The following is a 26,604-nucleotide window of genomic DNA, read 5'->3' as shown; positions in this document are numbered from 1 at the left end:
ATGCGGCGATAAGACTTAGGAAGAGGGCTGGTAGACTTGAAAGAAAAGTTGTGTTTTATCTTACTCTTATTCTTAATTAAGGTGAAAAGATGATCGTAAGGGCACATTTGAAGGCTTGGAGACAGGTGGATAGTCTAATTGGGCATGGCAGTGCATGGAAGAAATCCAGAAGGCAGTAGTGGAAAGAGGTAATCAAAGGAAAGAAAGAGAGAAGCAGGATTGAGGGAGCACTTTTGAGCATGGGGGAGACTAGAGCATGTTTGAATGAGGAGCAGAAGGTACCAGAGAAGAGGTATAGATAGCAGAGTTGGATGATGTGGGAGCAGGCAACAGGAGAGAGGGAATTGAGGAGGTGAGAGGGATAGAGTCAAGGAGGTAAATGGTGGGAGGGGAGGAGGAGAGAAGGCTGTGGACTTCATCCACAAAGATGGGGGGAGGCTGTCAAAATGTGTAGGCCAAAGGGGGAGGAAAGGGGTGGGAGTGGTGGTATGGAGTGGGGAGCTTGAAGGAAAGAGGTGTTACATCAATAAGGACACTATTATGTACATAAAGTGGGTGGTAAAGTCAGTACAGTGATGGAGGAATGCATGGAGAGAAGGGGGGTAGAGGAGGCAGTAGAAGGCAGCAAAAATGCAATGGAAAATTGAGAGGAAATAAGATATATCTAGTGAGTACTTTATACACTGTACATGTCTCCTGCAGCATCTCTCATTCTTGGATTTTCTTTCTTTTTAAAGATACTAGAGATCTTCTGCAATCTAGGCATTAAATTCAACATTATTCATAGAGCAGCTACGTGTCATATACCAATCTGGCATAAAAACAAGCAGCTGTGCCTGATAATATAATGACATTACATGGCTAAAAACATTTCCTACAAGCCTTTAAACTTGTAGCAAGCATTTTTTTTATATACAATGCTGATTTACCACTAGGGGCAGGAAAATAAAAAAACGTGATCACTCCTCATATGCGGTGATAACTATCACTTGCAATGGAGGTGGGGAAGCAATGAAGGACACTCCATTGACAACTAAGCATTCCTGATAGCAAGCGCAAATGAGCTCCAAGGAGACACCGATAGAGTATTACAAACACTAATAAAAGAACAATTCTTCTCAACAAGACAAACAAGGGTGTGCTTCTTGGTACAGCATACTTTATTTCAGCAGTTAAACTAGTAAACATAATATGCATACCAGATTAGATGAATATACACGTTCATAAAACACAGACACCCTGCTGACGAAGTCTCAGTGATGATACGCGTCAGGGAGTTGCTGGCACACTGCAAGTCCCAGGAAGGATTACAGCCTTGGAGCTCCAGTGTATCTTTGCTTTCAGCTGCAGCTGGATACTGCAGTTTGTGTTTTGTGAACATATACCTTCATTTGAACTGGCTGGCATATTGTGTTTACTATTTTAAACTGCAGAAATAAAAGTATACTGTACCATGAAGTGCCCCCTTGCTTGTCTTGTTAGATAAAAACTATACCCTTGAGGATTGGGCAACTAAAAGGGAAAGTCACAGACTGTGGAAGTCTTGGTGGAAAATATCACCAAAACTGCACTGTATCAGTGGAATGTTAGAGATGAGTGGGTGCTGCTGTAGAGGGGTATCACGGTAGTCCCTTCCTCTAAGCAATTAAATATAGTATAGGATAAAGCCCTAATGCACCATAATGCATTCTATATGTATTTCAATCTATCAAGTGTGTTTGGAAGAGGGAAATAGTCAAAAGTGTTATGAAGGACTTTATAAAGAAATAAGCACAAAAATATAAGAATGTCTAAGTATACACAATGATGTTGCATCTTAAACAAAAAGTTTCACAATAAAACAAAATGAAATAGAAGTAGAAAGAAAAGAATTCTGATAATGAGTCAACATAAGCGCTTACATGTTACATCATTCATTTATTAAACAACCAGAGAAGCATAACTGTACAGAATATATATATATATATATATATATATATATATATATATATATATATAACACATATATACACACACACACTTTACATTTCTAATCAATCAGTGTCTAATGAGAGCAACAGATTGATTGATGGCCATTAGCAGTTAACCCCCACTGGTAGGACCCTCCAGTTCAATGACTTCCATGTTTAATTAATACCACTGTGACATGACAACCTTGAGGAATTTATTCTATCTTAACAAATATCAGGCACTTCAAAGCCATGTGCCAAAGAGAAGTGGATACACCACTCCAATGTCTCAAACTTCTCTCAAAACTTTCTACTGAAAATTAAGTCCGTTCCTCAAGGGCATCCTAGTCTATTAGTGATTCACTAGATATGTGACTTTTAAAAAGAAGATATGCACACAATATCCCGACGTCGTGGAAATGAAACCTTCTGGTAGTTGAACCAGAGGAAACAAGGCTCATTTATAAACAATAGCACAAAATCTGAATCATAGGTAAATAAGGAATAAATCATTTGACTCTATTGATTTTGCACTATCACTGCTTATTCCATGTTATCACTTGCACTTAAATATAAAACGACTACATTTACTTAATGTTACTTATCGAAAGGAAATTCACATCCCTCAATTGATGAAATAATAGGCAAATTATTGTTGCTATCTTTCCTGCTGCCTTCTCGTAGAAATATAAACCTATATTAAAGTTGTTTTTAATTTATTTAGTGCGGAGATTTGAACCAACATGATTGTGAAGTTAGTAGTTTGTGCTCTCATACCACATATTCTATACCACACAACTTAGCAGACAACCAAGACTATTACTATGCTACAGCCATACTAACTTGCAATAATGTTTCAATAATGTTGCAGCTCTCTGCAAACCAGATAAGCATTAATACTTATGGTGATCATTTGAAATTTTGTTTTCATCCACACAAAAAAAAAGGACAGAAAGGTGAATAGTAATGTTTGAAAAACATTAGCTGAAAGATATAAACTGAAACAAAAAACATTGCGCCACATGAGCACCTTGTGTTCCTAAATATGTTGGCCCTATGGAACCCAGAGCTTACCTGGACATATGCAATGCAAATTTTGAGACCAGTTACGCCAGCACTGATTCGTTCTACACATTTTCAGGTACAGACCCAGCAGTGCACCTATGGCTTATACATTTGTTAACAACATCAAATGCTTTAGTTACTAGCATTTTTAATAGTGCTTGGTGTTCACTGTAGGCTTCCACATATGGATAGAAAGAGACAGGGCCGGACTGGGACTAAAAATCAGCCCTGGCATTTAAAGCATACAGGCCCACTTCTGTTGATGAGTAGGAAATAAATTATGTACGGCGCCAAGGGCGTGGCCACATTGTGTTGGGTGCGTGGTCAACATGGGGTGTTGAAACATACATTAAAATAAAACATTACAGTTATCATGCCCTCCCCAGCCACATCCCGCCACCCCACCCCAGCTCACTGTACTTATCTATGCTTCTGGTGCTGCTGACATTCATCAGGGTGGGAACTTCCTGTAGAGTGAGCAGGAAAGCTCTTATCTCACAAGCTTTCCAAATCTCGTGATACTTAGAACTCCTCGGCTTGCTCTGCTGTGTGTCCCCTCTGCGTGGACTGGGAGTAACTATCAGTTCCCTTCCCCTAACCAGAGCTGGATTAAGGCTCCGGGGAGCCTGGGGCACTTAAGACAGGGGAGGCTCTTATGGTGTAATATGATTATTAGACAAATTTTAGACAAATACACAGGCAAAACTGTGTGCATTACTGTTAGGTGCAGGCAGCACCCCCTTCACGAGCAGTATAGTGTGAAGTGGGACATACCTCCCAACTGTCCTTGCAGTCAGACCAAATCCTGATTAAGAGAGACAGTTACCCAAATTTGTGACTGCCCCAACAGATTCAGGACAGTTGGCAGACTGTCCTTCTCTCTCCTACCTTTTCTTGTCACTTTCACTACCTACAGCTGCTGGTTTCTTTAGTTTCTGCTTGTCTGGATCTTGGAATGTTGGATGCCCTATTTGGAAAAAAAATGGGTACATGTAATTTTTAAAACCCCAACGACATCTAGGGGTAAATGTATCATAGTGCGGGTTGTACAAGTCGCCGTAAATCCGCGAGATAACAGCTTAAATTTAAAGCGGCGCTGCCTTGTAAAGGGAAGTTTCCCTCCATTTACCCCCTAGTGTTAAATTAATAGCACCCAAGTTTAATAATGTAAATTCCCTCCCGCCAACATTAAAATAATTGTATTCACAATTGATAAATAGATCCTTCACTCCAACAAGCTCCAAAATTAAATAGTATACACATTTAATAAATAAACCCATTTCCCTCCCTCCAAACAGCCCCAGCAATAAACTAATAACATTTGCATTTAATAAATATAACACTTTCCCCAGCCTTAAATAATTCATATACACATTTAATAAATAGCCCTCCTCCCCAAACTGAGCCCTACATTCAATTAATAGCCACAAACCAGCACCCCAGCATTAAATTAAAGGTCCTGTTACCTCACCTTAAATTAACACGCCCTACTATTAAATTGAATAGCCTGACAATCACCCCACAAATAAATTAATAGCACCTACCATTAAATAATTAGCTGTGACCTACAGTCCACCATTAAATTAATAGCCTACCTCCCACCCAAATTACAGTAGAGACCCCCCCCCACCCCGGCAATATTTAACATTTACTTTTAACAAAAATACATATTTCCCTCAAACCATCATTGCCATTAAATAATTCCTAGTCACATTTAATAAATAGAACTCAACAGCCCCACATTCAATTAATAGACCCAGTTTAAATTAAAGGTCCCACCTCCCCATCTTAAATTAGATGGTACCACTATTAAATTAAATAGCAAACCAATAAATTTAAAGCTCCCATCCATCATTATAAGATTATCCCCCCACCCTCACCCTATCATTAAATTAATAGTTCACGCCTCCACCCGTATTACATTAAAAGCCCCTTCAAACCCTCCCAACCCAAACCCTTCCCTGACCTTCTTCCATGTGGCGCTATAGCCCGCTACTGGAGCTGCTTTCTTCACACCTGCTGTCATACGTTAATAATGGATATATGTACACAATGCAGTTAGGCGTCATTGATTTTGTTAGTCGCTGTAATTAGATCGCAAGGTAGGTATGTATATATACATATATATTGGAATTCAGTGGGTGAAGGTTAAGGTTCTAGGCTGATACCGTATCAATTTTAGGAATTTTGGATGCGAATGGAATAATGCCTGTAGTGCGTAGATTTTTAAGTGTGTTATTCAACTAAACCTGGATCCTCATCTATTTCCAAAGATATTTGTTGTTATTGAATTTGGAATTAATTGTTGATAGCACTTGATTTAATGCAGGAAATATCATTCAATGAGACTAACTAGCGTTAAATCAATTTCATTTTAATACTGATAAATAACACACAATACATTAAATTTGCTCAATATAACCAATTTTTAAAAGAGTGAGAAAAATAGAATTAATATTTTACCAGGATTGATAACACGTTATTCCTGTCAGCAGCTAATAATTATAAGCCCCTTATTTGCTTTCACCATAGTAATACATAAAATTGTTGCTAGCCCTGAAGGCAATAAAATAAACATGTAAACCAGTAAAACCATAAAATTTATGAATAGTTAATAGTAATTAGACAAATAATAAATAAATAATTCATAAAATAGGTTCAATGAGGTCTTATAAATATTTCTAGCAGCAATGTCCAAAATTAAAGCTATTGTAACCAGTCTTTGAGGAAATCACAGCAGTACCATAAGAACAACAGTGTCCAGAGAGAATGAATAGAATCCAGTCATAAAGATTGCAGCAAACAATGATTTTTCCAATGGTTTTGAGTCTTTTAAGGGGACAACTTGAACCTGGTCATAGTGAGCGGTTTCCAGAGTGTGAAAGTTAACTGTCATCTCACCTTGTTTGTTATCCTGGGGCTGCAGGGCAGGTGGCAGTGCTCCGGTGTTCTCCAGCAAGAGTGTGAGCTGGACACTGTGGTGAGTGTACAGTGCTCATCGGCGCTTCCGGGTATGGGAACCGCAATGCGCATGCCCCCGGGGCCCCCCTTAATCCATCTCTGGGGGGGGGAGGGGGCGGAGCGCGGAACCGGTAGTAAGGTGGCTGGTTCCTGGGGAGGAGCCAGCCATCAGGATGTCAGTCAGTGTTGGGGCCGGCCACTAATAGGCTAGGGCCGGCCCCATTAGCTCGGGCGCATGGACTGCTATCTGCCATGCCGGAACCTGGCATGGCAGATAGAATATAACAGATTGAAATGCCCAATTCGCCTGTCCCTGCACCGGCCCAACTGGCCATCGGTCCTTCTGGCATTTGCCAGAACTGCCAGATGGCCAGTCCGGCCCTGGAAAGAGATGTGTTCTGAAAACTGTAGCACAAATGGAAGCCTATAGCTGCCCTAACAAATGCTAGTAACAGTATTAGGTAGTACGATGAGACTAAAAGCTAGTATACATTTGTAGTGTCACCTTTTGTTTAAATACATTAAATGAGCTACTAAATTATATGTAATGAATGCCAGTGAGAGCTGGGCCTTTACCTTATATCACACTAGTGATCTTTGTGCTGCTTAAAAACCTCAATATGTGAAGACAATTAGACCAAATGGTTTATACCCAAATACATTTTAAAAGTCTGAAGTTTGCCAGAGTAAACTGATATCATATATGTGTGACCACATAAAAACACAATACTATATATACATATTTCTACAACTACACAAAAAAGCCACAATATGAAAAACACCCAAAACGAAACTGTTCTTCCATAAAACCATTTTCTGAAATTATGCAAAAAAAAATTCAAACGTTTTGTGTATAATTCAAACTACATTGCTGAAATGTGCATTTTAAAATATACTTAATATAAATCTCTAAAATACATTATTTGCAGTTTATTTATCAAAGAGCAATTTTATAAACGGCCACACATGAGATGCTGTTTTAAAGCTTAAACTGCAGTACGAATGAAAATGCAGTTTGCACGTAATCACATGTGATGTGAGAGTTTTGAAAAATTCGAAATCCCCAAATCTTGGTATATGAAGAGTATAGTTCAGTGTATGGTTTTTAATACTGCACCAAACATGAAATAAGCACAAAATAAAATATAGAAATATAGAAAAATATGACATTGCCCCCCACCACCCTTCCCTCAGCCTAGGCAGGTTGTGAAGAGCCACTGCACTTTCCTACAGAGCTAGTAAATTAGTGGTGGTTTGGGGTAGGCTAATATTTCCAAAGCCTCTGAACCCCTTTCCACTAAAGAGGTGCCGACCAGGTAAGACTTTAGTAGAGCTCCTATTTTGTTGAAGCACAAAACTGTGACAACTATGTGAAATTATGTATACTCAGCCTGTAGGCCTAATACATATCTTCCAACATTTAGGTTCTTTAAGTTTGAAACCAGACAAGAGGGTTTCTGAAGTGTTAGACCGCCCCCTTCAAAAACACATGTCCTCTGTCAGTAGGACACACCTCCAAACTGTCCAGGAGTCAGGACAAAAGTACTGACTGGCACAACAGTGGGATAGTCCCCACAAATTTGGACAGTTGGCAAGTATGCTGACTCATGAGTCTGTTTATTTACAGTATTTTTGATAATTCAGTGAAACTTACAAAAATAAATATTCTTTGACACAGATTTCCAGTGTCAAAAATGGGTGGAAATCTGGGACATACGGGAGGCAATGGCAATGTCAAAGCATTGTAATCAACTAATTCTATGATCAGGTCATTGACTGTGGTATTGAGTGGTGTGAATGCTGTGTTATTTGGCTAGAACTGTCACCTGTGATTGTGTCACACCTGAGGATCTGTCTGTACCCAGACTGGGTTGTGTTTCTGGAGCTGGACTGGTGACTACGTAGACAAAGCTGGGTCCGATAATGTTCCTCTGCATGTAGTGAATGAACTGGTGCAGATGGTGATTACACTAGTAGAGGAGAGCAAACAGGAACCGGAATGCTGGACCAGACTGCAACCGGAATGCTGGAAGTGGATCGCTGCCACCGGAATGTTGGAAGTGGATCGCTGCAACCGAATTGCTGGAAGTGGATCACTGCAATCAAATTGCTGGAAGTGGATCGCTGTAACCAAAATGGAACCAGAGTGGATGGAGCCAGAGCGCTGGAATCGGACTGGAGCCAGAATGCAGACTGCAATGTCAGAGCTGGATTAATAGTAAGACTGCAGTCTTGCTATCTATCTTGCTATCTATCTTGGGTAACAGGTTGGCGTCTGAAATACAACGTTGCACTGGCAACAGGTAAGGGCTCCAGGAAGTCCTTTTGGTTGTTGATTCCCGATTGGAGATTTCAGTCAGCTGGGAAGAAGCAGCACTCGGAATTGCTGCCATCTTGGAAGTCCAAGATGGCAGCTTCCGTGAACTGGTTTTGGAGGAAAACCTGGAATGGAGGCTGTTGCCACTTGATTGGTTGAGAGGAATCATGTGACCGAATCAAAGATGGCTGCACCCATACTCTGATTCTGGAGGGTTCTCTGGAGTTAAGAAAGAGTGGACAGCATCTTACAGAGAGGTCTGAAACCAGCAGAGCCTGAGGACCGCAGGGACAATTTGGAAAGGCAGCGAAGAGGTAAGTGACAGGACCTGAGGGCCTGGTGTGTGACAGTACCCCTCCTTTTAAGGGTGGACCTTGGACATGCATTGGGCTTCAAAGGGAATTTTGCATGGAACATACGGAACAAGCATAGAGCATATGCATCAGTGGCTTTAATCCAGGCTCGTTCTTCTGGGCCGTAACCCCTCCAATAAGTAAGGTACCGAAGATGACCATAACGAATCTGCGAATAGAGTATCCTTTCCACTTCATGCTCGACTTGAGTTTGGATTTTAGGAGTCTTAGGGAGTGCACATGAAACGTATTCAGGACGAAAGGTTTCAACAAGGATATGTGGAAGGAATTTGGGATTCGTAGATATGGAGGAAGTTTTAGTTTGTAAGCTATTTGGTCCATTCCTATAGAGCAAGTCATCAACCCATGTAGAGAGGGGTAAATTTCATGGAAGATACCTTACGCCTCAGGTTGTGAGTGGTAAGCCAGACTCGATGCCTTGGTTTGAGACTGGGCATAGCTCGACATTTGCGATCAGCAATTTTTTTGCAATTGGAGGAAGCTTTTAACAGAGAAGAACGGACAGTAAGAACTGACGTAAGGTGTTATCAGCAGCGGGTACAATGGCAGAAGGAAGAGGCTGGAACTCAGGAATTCTGGGATGAAGACCATAGACTGTAAAAAAGGGTGTAGACCCAGAAGAGGAGTGGTACTGATTATTGTGGGAGAATTCTGCCCAGGGTAAAAGTCCTTTCCAGTTGTCTTGTGAAGATGAGATAAATATGTGAAGAAAAGATTCTAAGTCCTGATACACCCTTTCAGTTTGGCCATTTGTTTGGGGGTGATAGGCAGACGAAAACTTGAGCTTCACTTGAAGAGCTGAACACAAAGGCCGCTGAACTTGGCCACAAAGTGGACACTCCGATTGGAGATTATTTCTGAAGGCAAGCCATGAAGTTTGAAAATCTCCTGAATAAACATTTGAGCCAGCTTTAAAGCAGAGTGTAGTCCAGTGAGAAGGACAAAATGGGTCATCTTGGAGAACCTGTCAACTACAACCCAGATGGTGTTAAACCCATTAGAAACTGGTAGATCAGTAATGAAGTCCATAGACATATGGGTCCAGGATTGGTAAGGAACTGACAATGGTTGAAGTTGGCCAGCAGGTGTCCGGCTAGATATTTTATGTTGGGCATACCTGGAACATGAATTATTGGATGTCCTGCTTGAGAGTAGGCCACCAATAGGATCTTTGGAGAAATTTGAAAGTCTTCTGAACTCCAGAATGTCTGGAAAATCGGGAGGCATGAGCCCATTGAAGCAATTTCTTGCAAAGTGCTGTAGCTGCGAAAATTTTTCCCAAAGACTCGAGGAACACGGGGAGGAACAATATTGGTTTCAGAAAAGGATACAGGATCGCTGATGGGACTTTTTCGGGTGAGACAAAGATCCTCATCTTGAGCCATGGAATGAGAAAGAGCATCGGCTTTACAATTCTGGGATCCTGGCAGGTAGGTTACCTTGAAGTCAAACCTGGAAAAAAACATGGCCTATCTATCTTGTCTTGGATTGAGACACAGGGCTGACTTTAGGTACAGAAGGTTTTTAGGATATGTGACGACAACAAATGTCTCCATTCCTCTAAAGCCAACGTAATGGCTAATAATTCTTGATCTCCTATTGAGTAGTTTTTCTCTACCAGTGAAAATTTGTGAGAAAAATAGCCACAGGGATGAAGATATCCAACTTCAAAATGTTGGGATAAAGTAGCACCTACACCTATTGCAGAGACATCCACTTTCAGGATAAAAGGTCGGGATAAACCAGGCTGGCGAAGAACTGGAGCGGAAATGAAGAGTTGCTTAATGTAACGGAATGCTGCTTTAGCTTTTTAGACCAATTGGAGGGATTGGACCCCTTTTTTGTAAGAACTGTGATAGAAGCCACATGAGTGGAGAAATTTTTAATCGTTTTCTGTAATAGTTTGCGAACCCAGAATGCGTTGGACCGCCTTGAGAGTGGCTGGAAGAGCCCAGTTGAGAATCGTCTTGAGGTTCTCTGGGTCCATCTGAAAGTCAGTAACAGGAATAAAATAACCTAAGAAGGAGATGGATGGGACTTCGAAGGTTTTCTCCAATTTACAGAAGTGCCGACTGGCACGGAGTCCTGAAAAAACCTTGGGCATGACCTGATTCCAGATTATTGGAGAAGATAAGGGTGTCGTCCCAGTAGACAACTGTTTTGTAGAGAAGGTCACGGAAAATTTTGTTGACAATGCTAGAATACCTCTGGGGTATTACTCAATCCGAATGAGCATGACTACGTACTCGTAGTGCCCATCCTTTTACAGTGGTTGTTGATTCCCGATTGGAGAATGCAGTCAGCTGGGCAGAAGCAGCACTTTGAGTTGCTGAGCTGGATCAGGTGACTAAGTCCAAGATGGCAGCTAGACCATCTAACTGATGCATCTTCACTAGCAGGTTTATCAGACAGCTGTTTCAGGGCCACATAAGGTATTCTGCCTCCTTTGTGGCCTTTGACATAGTCTTACATTAACATGATCAGAAGTTGCCAAACATATTTCTTGATCCATATATATATATATATATATATATATATATATATATATATATATATATATATTTATTTCTTCCACTTTCTATCATCCCACCATCTTCAAGACATTACATAGAGGGGTGTTGATACAGGGCAAAAGGCTCAAATTATGTCAGTTATAAAGATTCAAGTTATCCTTTTTTTCACTGCAGTTTAGATAATAAAACAACAAACATCTGATTGGTTGCCATGTCTTACTGCAACATTTTAAAAAAATATGCACCAACTTGTCATGACCTCCATGGAGAACATGGAACCATTTCTTGAGCTGAACAACATGTTAATTTAAAAACAAAAACAAAACACAGTTTCGTTCACAGGGCCCTTAATCCCTTTATTTGCCATGAATTAGACACGCATTCAATCTTAGCCTCATTAACAAGCTGTACACACTGCCTCCCACACACCTCGGTGAGGATTTACTTTCTGGACACCTTCACAGTCTGTCAGAGCTGGTTTTAATTTGAGAAAAGACAGGTTAGTACACTCCATTAACACACATAAGAGCAATCAAGGAGTCTTGACATTATTAATAGTTAAGCAATATCCTAAGACATCTCCCGCAGGCAGTACGAACAAACACAGTAGGTGTTATTTCTTGAAAGAAAAAAAAAATACAGATAAAAATACCTGTGGAGGTGATTAAGCCTGGGAGCATGTGTGGAGCATGTGTAAATTAGATGCTTCATGAGGTCTGCCTAGACTTTGTCTGAACTTGCTACCTCCACCATCTTTATGTAGTCCCCCGTCTCTCTCTAGTGGCTTTCTTCCGTAACAAATTCTATGACACATTATAAGAATATAGCACTCTACATAACCTGGAATGTATTTTGCCTTTGTGAAACACACTTTTCACACCTCCTAGATAAGCTCCAAAGTTATACATTTAGTCATTCTCAATCAGTACAGAATCAGGGTGTGTCAGGCTATACTCAGAAAATTGCACAACCATACTTTGTGGAATCTAAACAGAACATTGATGTTACAAACATACTAACTCAAGCAGACAAACATTGGGTGTAGTGAACACAGCTGTAAAAAAACTTGCAAACCAGATACAAAACGCTCTGCTTCCAAACTTTCCACTTCTTTTCCTATTACGGTTGCATGGTCTGAAACAATGGCTGCTGTTTAAAAACAACTGTCTCCGGAATTAATCAGCACTGTGACTGCAGTAGGAAAATAAGTGAGAAGGTGGAAGCAGAGCATTTTGTACAGTATCACGTTGTTGCATTTGAATTTAACGGATGAAGTCTTTTGGATATCTCGTTGCTAATGCACTGCCATCACCGTTACCTGAAGATGGGAGCCACCAGGAGCCAGTTGTGCCACATGAGGTAGTCCATGCTGTCCTCTATTATAAAGCTTACTAAAAGACTTCTATTAAGCTCTATGGGAGAGAATATGACAGAATCCTTTTTGTGGTATAACAAGCTTGTGGCACAATTTGCTCTCTGTAGCTCCCATCATCAGGACTCTAGTGCTCCTCCTCTGCGCGCAATGTAACGCAAGCTAATCTTCACATCAACGATAATGCGGCATGCAGCATCCCTGGAGTGGAAGGCATAAACACATGGTATGGTGTGACGTGAGAGGAGCTACATCGAAACTCTAGGAGGTATATTTACTAAACTGCAGGTTTGAAAAGGTGGAGATGTTGCCTATAGCAACCAATCACATTCTAGCTGTTATTTACTTTGTACATTCTACAAAATGACAGTTAGAATCTGATTGGTTGCTATAGGCAACATCTCCACCTTTTCAAACCCACAGTTTAGTAACTATATACCCCTAGGTGTCTGGGGTAGGTACTGACATGTCTCAGACTAAGCATATTTAAAAATACAAGTCATATAGATACTGTAACTTGCATTTGTATTTTTTTGGAACTGTCTGAGATTAGTCATTTATTTTTCAATTTCGGCCATCTCCTGTGGCTCTTCCAAAATCTTGAAACCAAAAATAATTTACCATTAAAGTTAAATGGTATCATTTTGCTGCAATATCAAGGGCAATCCATCAAAAATACAAGCAGTGACAACACAATGAGAATTTTGCACAGAAAGATACAGTGAAATGGGAGAGTAGCTGGCTCCATACATTTGTTATAGGGAATGCCAGGGCCTGATCAACCACTAGGCTGACCAGGCTGCAGCCTGGGGCGCTGGGTCCCGGGGGGTGCTGCACTGTGGGTATTTTTATTTTTTTTTAAAAAAAAAATTAAAATTTTTTTTTTTTTTTTTTCCATTCATTTTTTTTTTCGGGGTGGGGGAGGGGGGGGGGGTCGCCGCTGGGGATCGCCGCGGGATCGCCGCGGGGGGTGGAGGGCTCGACGATCAAAAGCATTGGTGGTCAGTGGTTAGCAACACACAGCCAATCGCCAGGCTGCCTGTTGCTGTGCAGCAGACAGGAAGCAGGACGTCTTCACTTCCTATCTGCTGATCTGAGGAGAGGAGCGACGCTAGCACAACTACAGGTAAGTGAAGGGGGGAACTGCCCTGCATATCTATAGGGAGGGGGGGGGAACTGCCCTGCATATCTATAGGGAGGGGGGGGAACTGCCCTGCATATCTATAGGGAGGGGGGGGGAACTGCCCTGCATATCTATAGGGAGGGGGGGAACTGCCCTGCATATCTATAGGGAGGGGGGGAACTGCCCTGCATATCTATAGGGAGGGGGGGGAACTGCCCTGCATATCTATAGGGAGGGGGAACTGCCCTGCATATCTATAGGGAGGGGGGGGAACTACCCTGCATATCTATAGGGAGGGGGGGAACTACCCTGCATATCTATAGGGAGGGGGGGGGACTACCCTGCATATCTATAGGGAGGGGGGGGGACTACCCTGCATATCTATAGGGTGGGGAGAGGGGGGACTGTCATGCATATGTATAGGGAGGGAGAGGGGGACTGTCATACAAATCTATAGGGTGGGAGGGGGGGGCTGCCATGAAAATCTATAGGGAGGTAGAGAGGTTGATATGTATGAAGGAGGGTAGAGGAGGGGGGCTGATATATGTGACTGGGGGAGTTTTGATGTGACGGGGGGGGATAGCTAGCTAGCAGAGTGGAGGTAAGGAAAATAGCTGCAAGGGGGATGGATGCAGGGTGGGAGGTAAAGAAAATGGCTGCAGCAGGGGTTATGGAAAATGGCTGTGCGGGGGGGGTTGTGGTTAAGGAAAATGGCTGCAGGGGCTTTTTAAAAAATAGAGCAGCTTTGGGGGGCAGAATCTCATGATTGTGTGGTGGTCACATGGGTGGTCTCAGCAATCACTAGAAAACTAAATATTATTGAGATGGGGCTGGTAGAGGTTTGTATTTGATTGACAACAAATATTCAGATATTGCTTATATATGCCTGTCCAATGGGGTACTTTTAGCTGGCCATAATGGAGTGTTTTGTTTTAACTAAAGGGCCTAATCATTCAGGGTTTGCATTATAATACATTTTTGCATTTTCAAAAAAGGACGCCAACTTTCCAGAAGCCAACGAGAGGATAACAAAGTTGCAAGAGAGAAGAGCAAGGACAGGTAAGAGACAATGGCACAATCTGTCTAAATTTGAATGCTGGAGAATACACCTGAACATTCATATTCAGGAGTGTTCCTATACACCTATATCTCATATAATATCTCATGCACACCAAGATATGTAGGATCTGTATGCCATTTTTAAATGAACAGTCATCAGAACTAACAAATGCAGGAACGGTGTCGGAGATGGCTATCAGCAATATACAGCAGATATATGGGAAAGTACATACTTAGCCAAAGAAAAATAAGTTTAGTGCTACCCTTAAAATTGAGGGATAATTACATATTTCCCATGAAATGTTAAACAAGGAGCTGTACTACCAGTAGGGATTTTTGTAGACCAAGTGTCCCTGATTACACCGTCACCGCAGTGAAAGCTACAAATAGCTAAATCTCGAAATAGTAAATTATAAACTTAAAACGACATATACATGAAGTGGTTTATTTCACAACTATAAAAATAAATAATAATATAATTGCACTTCCATTTAGATGAGAGAATAATAGCAGCAGAACATTTATAGGGTGTTCTATTGGCCACAATAACACAGAAAAAACTTGATCCCCCCTTGCATTCATCTACATGTACCAAAACGAAAGCCTTTTTCTTCAGGACTTTACAAGGTTGTGAAAGCTCTTAAGCCTCTGAAACTGGGCATGGATATTCTAAATGTCTGCAATTGGTACATGGACAATGTGAGTTATATACGAATCACATTGTCCAGGTATTAATGTTAACAACATTACCTAAGACAGGTACATTTCTTTCAATTAAAGCTCCACTACCACCTACTGTAAAATGATACTAATGTGCTACTCCCCCAAGCTGCAGTCACGGGGACTTCCTATGCAGCGGTCATTGTTGGGGTAGCATCAGTTATATATAACAGAACTAGAAAATCAATTCCATTCTTTACTTTAAAATAGTGGCTTTAGGATAAGGGGAGTGAAAGGAACAATCAGAAACTGCCAATCGTCACTTTATTGAGGCTTGTGTTTGGTCCTCCCGATCAATACCCTCACCCCCTTTTCAGCTAGGGCAGTGAAAAAAAAACGCATGTAGCAGCCACCAGGAATCTGCTCAGGCAAAGAGCACCAAGTAAAAATTTTTGACAAATTTTACTCTAGGAGGTAGTGCAGCTTTAAAGCCCAAGTTCACATATTTCTTCGCTACCAGTTTTATTTTACTTTATGTTATTTAAGTTATACAATAGCTATAAAACTTTGTTGTGTGTTTTGGGACATTGTGTATTTGCTCTGTTTGCGCTTGCTTTCAAAAAACAGATTTAAAAAGAAAACAAAAAAAAACCTTGCATTCTTGAAATATAAAGCTTCTGGCGCCCTCTAGTGTATTTGTACCACACCGACAAAACATTGTTAAAGAAATGCCAACCACAATCTATCTACGCAGAAGTGTCCATCGCCTTAAGAGATTAGGAATCAGTATGTAACCATTTCAAATCTGGTCTCTCCCCTTTTACCATGAAAAAAGAAATTACATAACTGTGTCAGAACAGCTCTGAAAACACAAAATATTTTTCAGCAATTTTGCATTGCCCACTGCCATATTTTTCTGAACAATCAAGCTAAAATGCCATATAAGTAATAATACAGTCTACAGCACACTTCATTTTACTTCATTTACATTACATTTTCTCCAGGGAGTTCTCCCTGTGTTCCCTTTGCAAAAAAAAAAAGTATCTCTCTCCTGCACATTTTCAGTAGAGTGGAGCCTGATCTCTTAGTCTGAAACAGTCATCAAGCTCCTTGGTAGCCATGATGGCAGAGGAAAGAGAGAGGGGGGGGGGATTTTTATGTTATGAACATTCTGACGCTACGTGTCATGTTATGTGACTGTGGTGGTGTCATCATTGCAGAAAAAGTCATTGCAGAATTACCTGTATATACTTGCACATGTGATGATAGAAGCCACTAACATGGAATTATAAAATAAGTGTTTTTAAGGCTATGTCAGCGTCTAAGGACTGACAGTGCTGATTGCCTGTTTTTATTCTGACTTGAAGGTAGTAGGAGAGTTTATAAAAATTGTTTTTCTTTTTTGGCTTACTTCCCTTGTTCTGTATTTTAGATGTAATTTTCAATATTTGTTTTGTTGCTATTCTCTCTATATGTACACATATACCACTTGTTTTGTTGTAAATAATTTCTGTACTTTTTTCCTTCTTATTCAGGGCATATAGACAATACAACTTCCTCTGTCCTAAAAAAACACATGTAATTGTCAATATCTGCATATTGCATACAATAGGAGTTCTAACTTTAAAGCACATTATAATTGTAGTGCAGTTTCTTCCATGTTATGTTGGAGTTAAGTGTACTATGTACACAGGCATTTAAACAAGTGTCACAAACCAGGTATTAATCTTCAAAAGAACTTTAAATTAAATTGGTTTGTTTGTCTGTCCGGTTATGCATTTGGGCACCCATGCACCAATTGAAACCAACGTGAGGTGATCCAGTAGGATCCTGACCAGGTTTTAGGGAGGTTAGGGTACCCGTCAGACCTCCCGTCAGTGTACGCTGGGCAGAACCGGGGAGCCTGTTCTGGGCCTTCCACTGGATAGATGTGGATGCCATTTAATATAAAAACAAAAACATCACTGGGCAACCACCTCATGGGTGTGTTAGAAGAGCTGCTAACCTGCTAATTATTTTTAAAAGGTTGACAATTATATCCAAGTCATTGATAACTTAACAACGTGAAGATTTAAATGTCGGGTACTTCAGCTAGTTTTAATATTTACAATCTGTGGTTGAAGTGGAAATTTAGAAGTGACGGTATGAAAATGTAATGGGAACGTAAGTGAATGGAATTTGATAGTTTTACAATGAGGGCAGTAGGAGAAGTGGCGGTATGGCATACCACCACCATATACACCCACACTTCCACCACTGGCTATAATTACATAACACAAAAGGTAACACTTAACCAGACAAACTGACAGTAAAATATATAATCTGTGCATTCTGACAACCTAATTCGAACCTGTCCCCTGACTTTCTCTAGCTCTTATCCACTGAAAAATTTCTAGCTCCCCCATCCTCCACAAGCACGATTTCCCTGATACCACAGATACAGCTCCCATCCTCTATTGTACAGCCTTACATGCCCAAGCTACACCTCTCAGGCCAGCAGTTGTTGCAGAGGATATAAGTACAGCCACACTTCATAGCTCTCAACACCCAGATTAAGCATTCCCTCTTTCATATTAACATTTGATTCCTATATCTGTATCTAAGTCTAATACTTGCCTATAATTTAATTGGTTATGGTTAGTATAAAATGGAGCCCCTGTAACTTCACCCTATCCACCTTGAAAAAAGAAGATTTTTGTACTTACGTTAAATCTCTTTCTCCGATTCCATCTGGGGGACACTGCTACCATGGGGTTGTATGAGGGCGCATGGAGTTGGCACTTAAATAGTTAACAACTACGTTTGCTGCTGACTCCTCCCCTCTGCAATCCCACAGACCTCAGTAATACTGAAGTCCCAAGAAAAGGGCTCAACAACACAACTAATTGTAGAACAGCAAAAGGGAGGGAACGCAGTGTCCCCTAGATGGAATCAGAGAAAGAGATTTAACGTAAGTACAAAAATCTTCTTTTCTCCTTCATCCACTCTGGGGGACACTGCTACCATGGGGACCTTCTAAAGTAGCCCCTAAGGGATAGAATTCTCTGGTCTACTAGCTTGCAAAGCATTGGTGTCCGCAGACGCAAAGATGTTGAACTGGCAAAACCTCGTAAAGGTATGAACTGAGGACCAGGTCGCCACCCTACCCAGCTGCTCTGCAGATGCTCCATGGCGAGCAGCCCAGGAAGCCCCCACCGCACAAGTAGAGTGCACCGTAAGAACCTGAGGCACAGGTAGATATCTACACATAAGCAAGCTTAATCATAGATCTGATCCGACGAGCAGTGGCCTGCTTGGTGGACGGCCAACCTCTCCTTTGAAATTCATAAAGAACAAAAAGAGAGTCAGTCCTGCAACCAGCAGAAGTCCTGTCCACATAAACCTGTAAAGCCCAGACCACGTCCAGACTAACAGAGGAAGAAGGCCCAGAAGGAGTAATCCTTTCTCTAAAGGCCGGAACCACTATCTCATGATTCAAATAAAAACCAGGAACCACCCTAGGCAAGACAGTAGGTACAGTCTTATGAACCGTCCTATTCTCATGGAACACCAGATAAAGACCCCTACGGGACAAGACTCCAAGCTCCGACATACGTTGGTAGATGCAATGGCCAGCAAAAACACCACCTTCCACGTCAAGAAAAGCAGATCAGTCAACTCCAGGGGTTCGAATGGAGGCCGCTGAAGAACCTCAATAACAAAGTTCAAATCCCACAGGGCCAACGGAGAAACGTAACATGAATAACCCCTTGAAGGAAAGTACAAACGTCAGGGAGTAAAGCCAACTGGCGCTGAAATAAAATAGAAAGCGCAGAGACCTGAACCTTCAAAGAACTCAGTCTTGGTCCCATCTCTAACCCATCCTGAAGAAAGACCAGAAAACGGCTAATCTGAAAAAGGTAGGGTTATGACACTTCTTCCCTAAAGTACATAGATCCTTCACACCTTGTGAGAGATCTTAGCTGATACCGGCTTCCGAGCCTTTATAAGGGTCTGCACTACCCTGGAAGAGAACCTCATCGACCGTCAGAGGTTGGCTTCAACAGCCACGCCATTAAAGCCAGCCGAGGCAAGTGCGGATGGTGTAAATGGTTCTTGACTGAAAAGTCCAGCCTGACCCTTTCACTGCCAGCAAGAGCCAACCGAGCCAATTCGGTGCCACCAGAATCATCGGAAAACATTCCAACAGTACTCGTCTTAGGACTTGAGGAATCATCGGAATTGGTGGAAAGTGATATCCTAAACAGGAGTCCAACCTCATGGACATTACCTCCACAGCCAGAATCTTGGAACCTAGTGATCTAGATCTGGCAGGCCCATTTCCAAACTAACTCCTGAAAACACCTGAGAATGCAGTTCCCATTCTCCCGGAAGGATTGCATGCCTGCTGAGATAATCCGCTTCTAGTTCTTCACTCCGGAAATAAACACTGCCGAAATCGCTGAAAAAAATTTCTCCACCCACAAGAAGACCTGTTCCGCTACCTGCATAGCTTCTGCACTTCTTGTTCCTCCTTGGCAATTTACATATGCCACTGCAGTGACATTGAAGGATTGGAGGTGGACTGGTTTTCCTTGAAGGAGAGACTGAGCTCCCTGGAGGGCTAACAGCATGGCTCTTAGCTAGAAAACATCTATGGGCCAAAGCGTCTCCCTGTCTTTCCAAAGACCCTGGAGACAAAGCTGGAGAACAACAGCTCCCCAGCCCTTCAGACTGGCATCTGTGGTCACCAGAATCAAAGACCACAGGACAAAATATCGGCCCATCATCAGAAGCTTTTGAACTAGCCACCATTTCAGAGGTTGACAATCTCCGTGGAGAGTCTGATTCGTTGGGTCACCAGATGAAAAAGGGGGACATGTCCAATGTCTTAGTAGATTCCACTGGAACGTGCGACAGTGGAAACAACCGTATGGGATGGTTTTGAACATCAACCTTAGAATCCCCATACCCAAGCACATGGAAGGACCAGGGTGACTCAGGATTAACCCTACAGAGAGTTGTAGGGATCTGTAGAGAAGGTTCTGGAAAAAAAATTTAAAAAATTAAAAAAAACTTCTGAAAAGTGGTGTCCATTATTAATCCTAGAAACCTCATCCTCTGTGAGGGCATCAACTGGGATCTGGAATAATTAATTATCCAACTGTGTTGCTCCAGAATTCGAATAGACAGGGTCAGATGCTAATAGAGAAAAGGACCTGATAAGTCTTTGAGGAGAAAATAGTCCAAATGCGGAATAATGTTCTCTCACAAGGCATGTAAATGTTCTGCCATTACCACCATAATCTTTGCGAAAACTCTCTGGGCTCTGGAAAGCCAAAGGGGAAAGTCCTGAATTGATAATGGGAGCTTCCTACTGTAAAAACAAAGGACTGTTTCCATCCGAAACTTGTCTACTCGTAGATGTTGTTTTAGCCCCTTGAGGTTTAGAAATGATCCGTCCTGTTTTGTGCACCATTATAATTAATATTTTTTTTATTTTTTTTTTATTTTAAGATCTTGGGATTCGGACATCTTCTAGAGTAAGCATCTTCACCCATTTGCAACTGTCCTCGAATTGCAAGGAGACTACCTCTATTGGCGGGCTGAACTTAATAGTCCGTGTTCGCAAGAAAGGATTTCCAAAAAGACCCAAAACACGTAGTTCGTGATTTAGGGGCATTCACCGGCAGTAAAGTACCTTTACCTGCGGTTGCTTGGCTAATCATAGTACCCAACACAATCCTGTATCAAATATATATATATATATATCTCAGAATAATCCTCACAATAGAAGAATCTCAACAATCAGTTGATAACTATGTGAAGGAATTAGTAAATATTCTACAGAAATCTATTTGTACAAATATGTGTAAGGCAAAACTGATGTAATGTACTCATCCCTCCAGAACCATGTCTAGGGCAGAGTACCCGCAGATAGAAAACAACCTGTCAGACAGACACAGTCTACTGCTAATAGAGAGCAGCCTGTCAGTTAGATACAGCATATACTGCTGATAGAGAGCAGCCTGTGAGTCACACACATTATATACTGCTGATAGAGAGCAGCCTGTCAGTCACACACAGTATATACTGCTGATAGAGAGCAGCCTGTCAGTCACACACAGTATATACTGCTGATAGAGAGCAGCCTGTCAGTCACACACAGTATATACTGCTGATAGAGAGCAGCCTGTCAGTCACACACAGTATATACTGCTGATAGAGAGCAGCCTGTCAGTCACACACAGTATATACTGCTGATCAGTGCTTGTGAAGTAAAACTGCTCAGGAACTTTTTCAACTGTCTACTGTCCAGTTTTGAGAATTGGTTTAAAGGAACAGACCAATTTGTGAAGGGGGAGCAGTCCTATAGGAAAATAACATGCTCCTCCTCAGTTTTTATATGTTATTTTTTTAAAAAGAAACAGACAGGCCATAAACAATCAGACCACAGAGATAATAGATAGTATAACCACGTTGTTTTGATCCTGGCTAATGCCTTAAAACAGTATAGAAATGAATCTCTGAATAATAAAATTATGTCTCAATCATTGACTGTACATTCATGTAAAATACTGTCTCCATTAACTTTAGATCCTTCTATAATAAAACTCTAAACTGTAGGTAGATATATATATATATATCTAATATAGAAATGCTTAGTGGCGTCTGTCTGTCTGTGTGTGGAAAAAAAAAACCAAGTTGCAGCGCCACCTGCTGGGCAGAGTTATACACTGACCTACTAAATTCTTGGGGCTAGATTTACTAAGCTGCGGGTTTGAAAAAGTGGGGATGTTGCCTATAGCAACCAATCAGATTCTAGCTTTCATTTATTTAGTACCTTCTACAAAATGATAACTAGAATCTGATTGGTTGCTATAGGCAAAATCCCCACTTTTTCAAACCCGCAACTTAGTAAATCTAGCCCTTAGTGTGTGTGGGAAAAAAATTTCAAAAAGGGCTGAAATTTGGTAGGGCTCAAACTCATTTTCGTGAGGTAATTTTACCTCATGAACACACATGTGTAGAGGCGTGCGTTAGTGTGTGTGTGTGTGTGTAAAAAACTATTTTCTCAGAAAGGGCTCATCCAATTGACCTGAAATTTGGTATACTGACATTATTTGACAAAAAAATTAGAATAGTCAAGTCAGTTAACTTCCATCATCCCCCCTTCCCCCCGCGGGAGGGGTAGTAAAGGCTAAATTTACGAGTTGAGGGGTCAAACTCATTTTCGTGAGGTAATTTTACCTCATGAACACACATTAAAAAGGCCGCTTGCGTCGGGAAGTAACGCTCTTCCCCTGAGGAGGCCTGGGCTAGGCCCAAATGCATGACAAGAACCTTTTTAAGACCTTAAGTATCTTGATTTGACTAGAATGCATGAGTATCATGCACGGGTTAACATATATATATATATATATATATATATATATATATATATATATATATATATATATATATATATATATATAGACAGTGTTCTCTCTATTACCACAAGGAGCCTCATTAACTAGTTATCCCCCAGTGGGGTACTTAGCTGCCGAGGACAGTGTCACACTGAGCACAAACGGCCCCCTGGTCTCTTTACCCCACAGATAATTTGACAGGTATTGTGAACAGCTATAAAATTCTGCACAGATAGAAATACAGTAAAATAATTACTAGTTCTGACTTTGGCTAATAGCCTCAAAACAGTAATATAAATATCTGTGGTAATAATAATGTAAAAGTGGAAGATATTGTATAAAATCACCTAAGTGCAGATTATAAGAGTCTAGTTATAACCATATATGCCTTTTGTAAACAGATATATATACATAAACAAACAAACCTCTGCTGACTTATATCATAAACAACTGGGGTACTTAGTGCAATTGTCAATGAAGGGAAGCCAGCAGCAGATGGATTCTCCATTATTTCAGTCAGTTCTAGCTGAATTTTCCTGCCTTTGGAGTGTACCAATCACCAGGGGGGTCTCCTTTACACTACCAGCACTGGTGTTTTCTTTTCTTTTTTTAATATATATATCCCCTATGGGGAACTTAGCTGACACAAGGAGGAATTGTGAGGAGAAGCCATCAGCAGTAGAACTCTCTGAGGTGCCTCTGAAGTCCGACTGCGATGACAGGAGAAGGTGCGAATATCTCCTGCTCCGGAGCATACCACTGACAGCCAGAGAATCTCTCACTCACTCCCCGCTGGTTCAAACGCCCATAAGAAGCCTCTATCAGCTCAGGCTGCCACACTGCATTGTGCTCCTGTATCAATGCCCATTCGGAATTCTTCCTAGGGCTCTATGAGATCCAAAGTCCCCCCTCCGCCTCAGCAGGGGACTTGGTATCTCCCAGTATGTCCAGTCCTCGGACGGAGTGCGGCACTCTCTGCCTGTGGCAGTGCCGTAACCGTCGGGACAATGCAGTAACAGTCGCTTAGCGCTGTCACTGCTCTTGATCAATAAACACCACACTGAGCTGTGGGGTCTTTCTTTTATAAATATTCTTCTTCTTCTTTTTTAAAGGAAAACGGAGCATTGCTCCATTTGAAATCTGTGAGGAAATTTTTTTTTAAATACATCCATCCTCACCTACACTCATACCAGTAATCTAATAAAAATAATAAAATCTAAAACTAAGCAGCAAGTACTGCTAAGCAGTACTAAACACAGCCCAACTCCTTGGGCACTTAAACAAAACTGAGGTCTGTGGGATTGCAGAGGGGAGGAGTCAGCAGCAAACTTAGTTGTTAACTATTTAAGTACCAACTCCATGTGCCCTCATACAACCCCATGGTAGCAGTGTCCCCCAGAGGGGATGAAGGAGAAAGACCATTATACCACGGTCAAAACAAGTTGGTGGTGTGGGGCTTATTTTGTTGTGCCAGTCGCCTTACCAGTACTATCACCTTTTTGGAGTGAATATCCAGTGACCTAAAAGCACCCGGGGGAATTGTCAATCTTGATGTACATTGTGACTTCCTTATTCACAAATTTTGCTGGATTATTTTGTTTTATATGTGAGTGTGTATTTTACTTATTAAAAAAATGATTAATTTAATTTAAAAAAAAAATACACTAGATTTGCCTTTATTTATGTTTCCATATATATTTGTCTATGAGAAAATTGAATAAGAAAGAAAAAGAAAGGCAATTGTGGAAGATACATCAATCTATAAAACCTTGTACAAAGACTAATTACAAGAATACTGCTAGTAAGTGCATTACCACAAGGGGATAGCACCTTTGGGAAAACAGATATCGTCACTTGGAATATATTGGAAGTGTGAAGAAAAGTACTTCATTAACACTGGAGTGAACTGGACACTTATTGTGTGTGTGTGTGTGTGTGTGTGTGTGTGTGTGTGTGTGTGTGTGTGTATATATATATATATATATATATATATATATATGTATATATATATATATATATATATATATATATATATATATATATATATAGTTTTGGGCTTATAATGCAATTACACTATGTTTTATGTATTTTTTTTCCACATGTTGACCTATTGACCCATGATAACGAGGAGTAAAAAGAAGAAGAGAGCGAGCTACAGCGAAAATTTAAGTATTATTTTTATATTTTCCTATTCACCTATTTGGGATACCAAACGTGGTGTTATACTCTTTATATTTTTTTAGGTGATCACTCATAGAGCAATTCACTGCTTCATAAAGCACAGATAGGAGGAAAGTGAGTGGGAAAAAGAGATGTGTCAAAGTATAACATGAACAATGTGATAGAATAGTCTGATTGCTAGTAATGTTTAAAAGCAATTCAACAAATTAATTTTTTTCTAGAATTTAAATAAGTGTGATAAAGATAATAACACCACAGCTCCTGTAAATTAGGATGAGTATCAGAAGTCACTCAGAGTTCCCCATCCTCTATAAAAATACTCAACCTTCAGTTTCTGTGAGCTGTAATATCTCTAAGGTGCCCATATACAAGGGCAGTCGGGCCCAGAGGCCAGTTCTCTACCAGATTTTACAAAATACGTCCATACACACTCATCTAATGCTTGAGCCAAATATGGCACCATTAGCTTGGTGAGATAATGCCTACATACATGGTCAGGTGATAGCATTATCCAACACAACTACCACCTATTAGCTCCCTTCAGATATAGACTGGGATCAACAGTGTTTTGGGACCAATTTGGGCTAAAAAGGCAGAATCGGCCATCCAATTCACAATATGTAAGAGTTACAGGGGGTACATTATTCTTAGCGTTGACAAATCATATAGATAGGTATTCAGCTAAATCGGGACTGACATGTCGCATGCTTTATTACAATTAAGACCCATGCATGTGGCTTGCATGCATGTCAGAAACTGATGACACATATGTGAACTTATTAGAGCACCTGTGTAGCATCTGTATTTCACATACCCCCAATTTATACATACTTATTGTTTCTATAGTCACCAGTGATCATTTTATATTACAACAGCATTAAAATACAGGACATGCTCTATTTAATTTCAGGAGTGCAATATATACAGTGCCAGCCTACTTAATGGAGACAGTTATGTAACAATAAATCAAATAACGAAGATTTGCCAATATGTGTCTGGGTTCAGTCCTTACAAGGCTAAGGCAGCATGTAGCTCTCCAGCAATATGTAGAAAGCCACTGGCCGTATATCTGCTATCCAGACTATTACTTACCGAGCTCTCTGCCCTCTTCTTCTCCCTGTGTTTATGTCCGTGTTTAATTTTGCCACCACTATGGCTCCTGCAAAGGACCAAAAAGCATAGCAGAAGCAGGAAGCGTGATATCAGTGGCAGAGTTAGTGTGTGACTTTGGGGACATCTAGTGGACAGCGACCTTACTACAACTATCAGAGTAAAATCGATTTCACTGGCAACCCATTTTACATAATCCAGATGAACAAATTTCCAAAGATTCAACAGTAAAACATTCAACAAATCACCATTTATGACAATCCAGAAGCGGAGTTATCAGGATGAGCTGCTGTGTAATCTGATAAAGAGGATCATCATAATAGGATTTATACACAGGCACAGGCGGATTACACACTGATAATGTCTGCAATAAAGTCTATCAGAAGTGCACTGTACTATTAGAAAGTAATGTGATGTATATTTTTAATGTAGTAATATATTATTAAATACATTATTCTGAGTAATACATTTATATACAAATTATAGAAATTTTCTCCTTGAAGCTTTCTGGCATTCAAATGCACAGTACCAC

The 26,604-nt window shown here is 40.8% G+C and overlaps 1 protein-coding gene across 2 annotated transcripts in view; it reads right to left on the bottom strand.

Annotated features, from left to right (window-relative positions):
* Positions 1 to 26,112, bottom strand: part of LOC142160429 (chloride channel CLIC-like protein 1) — a 284,558-nt gene extending 258,446 nt beyond the window's left edge. For both annotated transcript variants that reach the window (XM_075215316.1, XM_075215317.1), the window contains exon 1: positions 26,055 to 26,112. The gene's annotated coding sequence lies outside the window, so the exon portion shown is untranslated. The remainder of the gene's footprint in view (positions 1 to 26,054) is intronic.
* Between the last annotated feature and the right edge of the window lie 492 nt (positions 26,113 to 26,604).

The sequence above is a fragment of the Mixophyes fleayi genome, chromosome 6 (assembly GCF_038048845.1).
Source record: "Mixophyes fleayi isolate aMixFle1 chromosome 6, aMixFle1.hap1, whole genome shotgun sequence".
NCBI lineage: Eukaryota > Metazoa > Chordata > Amphibia > Anura > Limnodynastidae > Mixophyes > Mixophyes fleayi.
Note: the sequence above shows the minus strand (reverse complement) of the source record. Positions and strands in the feature narration are given on the sequence as shown.